The sequence below is a fragment of the Idiotropiscis lumnitzeri genome, unplaced genomic scaffold (genome assembly GCF_059441095.1).
Source record: "Idiotropiscis lumnitzeri isolate Australia: NSW breed Sydney's pygmy pipehorse unplaced genomic scaffold, RoL_Ilum_1.0 HiC_scaffold_26, whole genome shotgun sequence".
Taxonomy (NCBI): domain Eukaryota; kingdom Metazoa; phylum Chordata; class Actinopteri; order Syngnathiformes; family Syngnathidae; genus Idiotropiscis; species Idiotropiscis lumnitzeri.
In genome coordinates this window covers 2,381,758-2,390,916 of record NW_028283564.1, presented here as the reverse complement: position 1 = coordinate 2,390,916, position 9,159 = coordinate 2,381,758, and the positions used below count along the sequence as shown (strand labels likewise).

At 41.7% G+C, this 9,159-nt stretch overlaps 1 long non-coding RNA gene across 1 annotated transcript; it reads left to right on the top strand.

Annotated features, from left to right (window-relative positions):
- Positions 1-2,336: 2,336 nt before the first annotated feature.
- LOC148315999 (uncharacterized) lies at positions 2,337-5,423 on the top strand. Its single transcript, XR_015840441.1, has 4 exons — positions 2,337-2,478; positions 3,137-3,256; positions 3,857-4,020; positions 5,250-5,423. It is a non-coding gene; the product is annotated as an uncharacterized LOC148315999 (long non-coding RNA).
- The last annotated feature ends 3,736 nt before the right edge of the window (positions 5,424-9,159 follow it).

The window sequence follows — 9,159 nt, the reverse complement described above, 5'->3', positions numbered from 1 at the left end:
GTAATGGAGAGCAACAGTCTCACAATTTGTAAGGAATTTAGGAGAAAGCATCACAAGGATAAGATTGACTTCTTGAGGAGCAAGGGTCTGTGTTTTGCATGTTTGATGCACGGTCGCATTAGCAGTTGCTGGAAACAAAAGCTTAAATGTCAAGAATGCTCTAGACTGCATCCTACAGCACTACACATTGTCCATAAACTTCTGCAAAGAAACAGCCTAAGACGATTGTGAATAGCAGTACCTATTAAGCGCCCTCGTACAAACAACAGAAACCTGGGGTGTCACTGGGGCCTGTAAATAGGACTGCATCCTTTCAATAATTCCGGGATGGGTCAAGGCACAAAAAGGAACCAAGACAGTGACGACTTACTGTCCGGTTTAAAAATGCCCTGACGCCTTTTTTAGACTGAAATAACTTACTAAAGTTTTCGTTTTGTGCCATTCAGAATGGGAGAGGGAGCCAGGAGGCGAAACAGCCGTCTTGCCAGTTCAATCCCGCACACCCTCTGACTCTCACCCTTCGTTCTGCCTTTTTATTGAAACTAACTCATCAATAACTAATCACCAGAAGACAGAAAAGCATCAACAACTAATCACCAAGAGACAGAAAACATCAATAACTCACGGTATAAAGGTCAGTTTAACTAAAGCATCAATAACTAATCACCAGGGACTCCAGCAGGCAGAAAATCATAACCCAAGGTCAGTTTAACTAAACACATCTTCAGGATACGGTGTCTGTGTGTGTGTGTGTTAAAATAACAAGTAAGTGTCTCTGTGTGTGTTCAACATTAATGAGTGTATAAAAACATGATTATGAATACACAAACTGATTACCTATCCTCAGCCCATCTTACATTTCCCCCCTGTTGTGGATTTAAAAATCATGTCCTTACGGCTTTAAGACAGATCATCATAATGAAATCATACAACAGTGTGATCATCAGTGGAGGAGCGAAAACCTCACATTAGGGAAAAATTCCCCTCCTCCCTTCCGGCGTAGAATGAGATCCTCATAATTTGATGACCATCAGGGAATAAAACTTGTCCCTGGGGTGACTTGGTGGAGGCCCTTGCCTCGTTGTAGGAGAGGACAGCCGTCCTTACCTCCCGGATCTTCGTGTATGGTGTGTGTGTGTGTGCACGTGTGTGGACAGGGGCAAGAAGTCCATGTGTTTTTACGTTTTAGTGTCCAGTTTGAGTTCGTCATTCTCAACATTAATCAGGTTGTAACGGTACATTTGGGCAACAAACCTACGATTAACCATCATCTTTGTCATAAAAATAATGCAACATGAACAGACGAAACATAACAAAATGAAAACTATAATTATCCCTATATATTGTTTTTTTAAATTCTTCATAGTGGTCATAACATCAATTGTTTCATTTTTATTAAAAATTTAAATGCAGTAATGTACTCCAATCAAGGCTGATATTCCTTTGTTATGTACGTCATTAATTTCCAAACAATATCTAATCTTTTTGTTCTGTGGCTTCAACATATTTATCATCTCATCAATATTAGCACCACAGAGTACTGAGTTTCGAGATCCTCACAATAGTCGTTCTCAAAATGATATTTTTTTTTATCAATTTAGCTTTGTTAAGGTAAGATATTTTATTGACAATCTAACATTAATATGCAAAGAACATGTACATTAGTACGAAATGTAAAAAAAAATTGTGGTGGGGGGGGGTGCGAATTGTTTTCTTCTTGGTAGGGGGGGCATGACAGGAAATAATTGAGAACCACTGGTCTAGTCACACACCAGCTCGGGTTCATTCCCTACCAGAGAAATGACATTCCATGTCCCCAGAGCTAGGCGCTTTATGTTGCCGGGGATTGGACTGCCTTTGACTGCCTCCTAGCTCAAAGGAAACCCAAATTCTTTGGTCCCGCCCACTGGTAGTGAGCCGAAGCCCTTGTATTAAATAATAAATAAATACATAAAATAAAAAAATTAATAAATTTAAAAAACGGACCGATCCACTGCTTGGGTTAGTTTGACCCACCTTGAGATCCGTTCCCACTCAGTGACAGTGTCTACAAGCCACTGCCACCAGGACGTCCAGGCAGTGACAAAAAACGTGATCAAATTACATTGCTCATCATAAGGTGTTTGTGAGACGCTCTTTGTATGTTTCCTCAATTAAGACCTGTTTTCCATTGGTGTATTTGAAAAAAGTGGTGAACCTGTTAAATTCACTACAAAACGTTAAGAAGATGAAAGTAATGTTTGAAGGAATATTATTTTTCTATCGACATGCCGGCGGGCGGGCACAGATAGAGAGTGATAAAGCAGCACCACCCGCGCGGGGCGTGCTGACGAAAAGGCAAGCGCTCCTCCTCTCATCGCGTCCTTATTAAGACAGAAAAAAGACGCTGTTGAATTTGACCTATTCGCAGTTCGAGCAGGTGCTTAACGCTGGAGAATATCACCACTTCGAAGTTCGAACTGCTGTTGAAACGGAGATGTAAGTGTTTTTCGTTTGTTTTTATTCAAAACATGCCTCGAGTGCATTTGTTCATGGTTAGAGATAGTTGTGTGGAAAACACTATACAAAGTAGCACCATGGATGTGGGCCTACAACACTGGCCTAGCAAACATGTGCTCCTACATCGACATAATTGACGAGCTCCAGTTAAGCATTGAATAATTATAAAACGTCATGGTGCTTTTACTCATTTAAAGAACTAAACCGACGCGTATTTTCATCCGGTGGTCAGGTTTGCATTGAATGTGAGCACGAGGGACGCTAGCTTGTTGCGTTAGCTTTGCGGAGCTAACAGCTTGCACTTTTGTTATAGAACAACAGAATGCAAGTACCATGATAATTTCTGTCATTAATTTTTGTGTAAGACACGATGTTCACTGGTTAATTACATGATTCTTAAAGCAAAGGTTACTGTGAATGCAATTTTGGTAAGATTTTTGTAGTCACACTGCATAAATCTGTCTGTCTGTTGTTTAAACTTCAATATAAACTATTATGGTTGAAATCGTTAATTGGGATGGAGGGATTGATATTTTTTTAATTTATAATTTATTTTTCTTACACTGATATTGTTAAAACTCCATTTAGCCTATAGTATTAATAATTCTCAACACAAAACTGTCTTTTTTCTTTATAGAATAAACAATGCCTTCCCTGAGATGCAGGAAGTCCCCAAAGCAGGATACTATTGAACATGCAGTCAAGGGTCTGGACAAGACTGCAGAGTTAGAAGCGAAGTATATAAACTCATTTAAAGGTATGATGTTAACGCTTTTGCTAAGATATATTATTGTTTTCTGATAACCAAGCTGACATCGTTTTTTAAGTGGTTATTTTACATTAAGAGTGTCTTGACCTTTTCTTTTGTCAGTTTCAAGTTATTTCAGTGAGCGTGAAACCTGATGGTAGGAGTTCTATCTAAATTAAGGCTGTACTTGATGACGCCCTCCGGCATTTTTATACCACAATAGACCGGTGAACAAGTCCGATATTGATAGTCTAGTGTAAAGCACGTTATACGTCACAGAGATCACGTGACGCGATCCAATATGACTGTGTATACAGTGTATGTCATTGTTATGAAACTAAATAATCTTAAAGTTTTTTTTTTACGTAACCAGGTGCCATTGACATTTGTACTTTCAGTCCTAATACATACTGGCTAATGCAATGCTGGAAAATGAATTTTGGCTGGTCTGTTCCTTTAAAATCATAAAGAAGGGCTCTGCTCTATCCCTCACAAGAAGCAATGTTTCAAACCACCCTACATTAGTATAGTGGCCCAAATGAATATGATGACTCCTTATTTGTGTGCTTAAAAATATGACGAAGCTATCTTGATTTCCCTGTTAACTAGGTCGAGGAGTATTTACCAAGGCCCCTTTCAGGAAAGACGACTTTATTCTTTATTATGGAGTACAGAGGAAAATTGATAGATTCTGATAAATCTCAACGCAGGAAGATGGATGGAAGAGGCACTGTCTTTTTGTTTGACTTCCGCCGGCAAGAAAAAACTTGGAGGTGAGGCAAAGATTGAGATGTTATCTTATTTTTGTTTTTATTTAAAAAAATAAACACATACTCATCCCATAAGTGTTAGGGGAAAAATCATTCTCTCAGCAAAAATGTATACCGTATTTTCGCACCCAAAAGACGCGCCGTGTCAAAGGGCGCAACACCTGTTGAGGCCGCTATTTCTGTCTTTGTAACATATACTGGACGCACCGCCTGACAAGACGATAGCACAGCTGCTGTTAGCATAGCATGAACTTGGCAGAGCTGCCCACACTGACACAGCCGATAGCAGCCTACTATGCCCCAATAACATGAGCAATCACCCCATTGTTGCAGCAGACGCCAAGTCTCTATTGACAATAGCTGACAATGGCTCAGGCCAATATTAGGTGCATTGGCAATAGCCTACAAAGCAACGTCAGGGGAGGGACTTGGCTGCTCACCACACACAAAAAATAAAAAACTCATCATACAAGCAAACAATGAAACATAGAAATAAGATTAACACAAACATGTATCTCTCATGCCATCAATATACCCAAAAAAAATGAAAATAATACAAAAGCCACTCAGCCTTAGCTAATTCAAGCAATGCATTCTGGGAGCAGAGACCCACAATCCCATAGCTGTTTAGAGAGATTTGCATGGCTGTTTAAAGAGATGTGCTGTTATGCTTTGGACTTTTTGTCTGTTGTCTAAACCTGGGACGTTTCTTGCTTGCAATAACATAAATGATAAGACAGACTAAAACATTGTGGACAGCTGCCCTTTGTCCAGCTTTTTCCAACACCATCACCCAAACATTATAGTCAGATGGTGTATTTGTCACGGTCGATTGTAAGCATGGACAACTCACTCTTTGCCCAGCAGGGTGTGCTAACATGCACTTCCAACAGCTCGTTGATGACAAGGGCTGATGGACGTGAGTGGTACTTTGTCCATTTAATGGACGCATCGACTGACAGGGCGCTTTGTTTGCTTATGACTGCGAAAATACTGTGATTACTTTTATTCATGCGTTGAATCTGTACAAATGAAAATATAGACCATGAAGTCTCAAAGACAAGCTGTTAATAGGGTCTGATTCCAATAGAAATTTCTTGTATGATTTGATTTAGAAGATTTAAAAATTGTGGATTTCCTATTTTTATGTTTTGTGTACACAAGATTGTCTCAAAGATTAATTTCTGACATTGATTGAATAATTGTTTTTTTTTTTTTAAATCTATTTTAAGTGTTGATGCCGCTCAAGAAGATGGCAGTCTGGGAAGACTGGTTAATGATGACCACATGCACCCCAACTGTAAAATGAAGAAGAAGACAACAGAGGACAGACCACACCTCTGTCTGTTTGCGCTCCGAGACATTGATGTTGGCGAAGAAATAACTTAAGACTATGGACCAGCTGGCCTTGGAGAACACAGGTTTGTAAGATGCATCTTTAAGTACAATAACAGAGCCCACTTGTGGTGTTCTGGTGATGTAGTTTCCAATTAGTTTGGCAATCTAATAAATGTATGTTGAGGTTTCTATGGAAGTTGAACATGCTGACTGACTGGGGGAGTTCTCCATTGTCCACTATCTGTAATTCAAATTTGTGGGTCTGAGTCAAAGTTTGGCTCTTCAGGAACAACGAACTGGTCAGGGAGTGACAGTATTACAAAGTTCTGCGTTACTCTTTTCTGGGCGGTGGCCCTGTTAGGCCATCATATGCCATATTGCAAATATCCCCATTGTGGGACTAATTAAGGACATCTTTATGTTGTGGTTTCCCTACCAGAACCAGCACCAACCCTGTATATTCATGATATAAAACACTGTTTCAATTTGATATTTAGCCTTTCTATACTGTAAAAATAGAAGACCCCAGGCTTTCCTGCGCTCCCTTGCCCAATTGGTGGTGTTCAGGAGACAACCTGGGACTGAAATATCAGTCACAACCAGTGTTGTTTTCGTCACTGATGACTATGACGAAAATACTTCGTTAACGCCCCTTTTTTAATGACGATGACAAGCTAAACGAGGTTCTTTTATGACGAAAACATGACGTGATGTACATGAATTTTTTTCGTTGACGAGACAAAATTGTTAGCATGTGGTTCATAAATTATTTTATGTTGCTTTTAGTGAAATAAAGCCACAACAGTTGCCCAACAAAATGTTTTGCTTCTCTGCTTATTTTGGAGCAGTGAGCATTGATTCCACTGTTGCCACTTTTTTCTGTTTGTAATGAAGAATCCTTTGTAGTCCATCCAAAAGTCTTTGTTATTGGGTGGAAACCTTGAATGCCTTGTTTTAACTCAAATGGACTTAAACCCATCCATCCATCCATCCGTTATCTGTACCGCTTCTCCTCACTAGGGTCGCGGGGGGTGTTGGAGCCGATCCCAGCTGTCTTCGGTAGTAGGCGAGGTACACCCTTGAATTGGTGTCCAGCCAATCGCAGGGCATACATAGACGAACAACCATCCACGCTCACACTCATGCCTAGGGGCAATTAGAGTGTCCAAGCAACTTGCCATGCATGTTTTAAGAATATGGGAGGAAACCGAATTACCCAGAGGAAACCCACGCAGGAAGGCCGGAGCCAGAATCGTACCTACGACCTCAATATTGTGAGGCCATCCTGCTAACCAGTTGGGCCACCGTGCCGCTTGGACTAAAACCTTTGTGAATAAATTGACGAAAACTAGGGTAAAACTTTTTTTGCGTTTCCGTCGATTAAAACTGGACTAAAACCCTTTTTTTAGTTTTCGTTGACTAAAACTGGACTAAAACTATAACGAATTGGGATGACTAAATGTGATGTAAACAAATCAGCACTTTGTCCAAATTACTTGGACAAAATCTAAAATGCCTGCCAAAAACAACACTGGTCACAACACGTGTCTACAGAAGATTAATTGGCATGGGCGAAATTAATTAGTTTTATTTCATTCATGAGCTTATGTTTTGTTTTGGGTGGCTAAGGCTTAAAATGTGTAAAAATCTAATCCAACCTCAAGTATAATTAATTCAATAAATTTATGATGCTACTAAAACATCGAAGCAGCCTCCTCCAGGCTTTACAGACTCAGAAATGGAGGTATGCGTATCGTGTACTCATCCTGTCGTGTCTCGAGATGTTAAAATTGCAGTTAGATAGACGTGTGCTGATTAGACAAGACTTCTAATATATCTGGTGTCACAGGATATTTGTCAGTGAATGTGTATGTCTGGTTTGAGGCTCACTCAGCTTTTTCAGAGTTTTGTGACGTTTTGGCAAAAGGCGTGGCTATTACGGTGCTGAAAAGTCCGATTGTACCATGTGGCAACAAAAGCTCCGGCAACATGACTCAGATGATCCTATCTTCTCGAAGTTGTACACATTTGAGGATACTTCAGCCCTGAAGACATCTACCAACTTATTTTTCATCGTAGTAGTAGCGCCACCAACTGGTAAAAGCTAATACAAGTTATTTTCTTGGATGTTTTTCTCCGTGCAACTCAACAAGGTCACCCTCATATATGCTCGGAGGACTGTTTCGGCCATGAGGATGTCACAATACGAAATTCATCCTTTTTCGTGAAAAGTTGTGGGAGTGGCATTGCACTGTTTGGCAATAAAACAACGCTGATTATGAGGTTCTAAATATGAACGACAACTCGTGAAACTTGACACACACATCAGGCAGAGCAAATTTATCAATATTTTATACGTTAGTTGTGCAGCTTTTTTGAAATGGCTCGCCATGGCCCTCGAGAAATGTTCAAAAAAGCAGCCCTGGTTGAGTGTTTCACCTCGCTTTTTGTAAATTTTATGGAGTACAGTGAACCCTCGGTTATCGCGGTTAATGGGGACCGAGACCACCCGCGGAAACTGAAAATCCGCGAAGTAGCGGCGCACCTTCAAAAATGCTTAAAAGAAAATACAATATATATAATATATATATATATATATATATATATATATATATATATATATATACGGGGAGAGAGAGAGAGAGAGAGAGAGTGAAATTCATGTTATAACAAAAAAACCAAATTATTATTAAAACTTATTATTTTTTTATTCCCCAGCCATTCTTTTTGTATTTATTTAATTACTCCGACTTTTACCTGCTGGTACGCCGTCCGGTGTTCCCTGTGAAATGAAAGGTGGCATTCTTTAATTATTTATTTATTTATTCATTTATTCATTCATAACTGACAGCTTCGCGCTCCGTTCGTGTCCGGGCGGAAGAGGTGTTCCAATTCGGCTTAACTGTGACACACGCCCGCCCTCCTCCCCCGGAGCTTCCATTCGGTTAAACTTAGGGGCCGCTTGGCACCGCCCGTGCCCGGGGAAGGTGCTCCTCTTCGGCTTACTGTGACGCGAGCATGCCCGCCTCCTCCGGAGCTTCCATTCGGTTAAACTTAGGGGCCGCTTGGAACCGCCCGTGCCCGGGGAAGGTGCTCCTCTTCGGCTTACTGTGACGCGAGCATGCCCTCATCCTCCGGAGCTTCCATTTGGTTAAACTTAGGGGCCGCTTGGAACCGCCCGTGCCTGGGGAAGGTGCTCCTCTTCGGCTTACTGTGACGCGAGCATGCCCTCCTCCTCCGGAGCTTCCATTCGGTTAAACTTAGGGGCCGCTTGGCACCGCCCGTGCCCGGGGACGGTGCTCCTCTACGGCTTAACTGCCACGCACGCCGGCCGGAGCCCTGGTACGGTCCGAACCGCGCGAAACGTCGCCACCGATCGTGTCCGGGGGAACGTGCTCTTCTTCGTCCACTCTCCTCTTCGCCCACGCTCTTCTTCGGCGCACGCCGGCCGTCTAACCGCTCCAGCGCCCGTCGTGCCGCTCGGCGAAACTACAATGCCCCCGAATATTTTTTATACCCGCGAAGCACTGAACCCGCGAAAGGTGAACCGCGAAGTAGCGAGGGTTCACTGTATGTATAAGACCAAGACCTACAAAAAAGTCTCTTGGAGCAATGAGCTAGGTTTTACAGGAAGTCGGCCATTTTGAATTTACTTAAAAGGGGCGGGTCACCACAATGGACTTTGTGTAGAAATTATTATTGGGGCCCGAGCAGCGACCGCGGCGAGGTCCCTATTGTTTATGTAGAAATTATTATTAGGGCCCGAGCAGCGACCGCTACGAGGTCCCCATTGTTTTTGTGGAA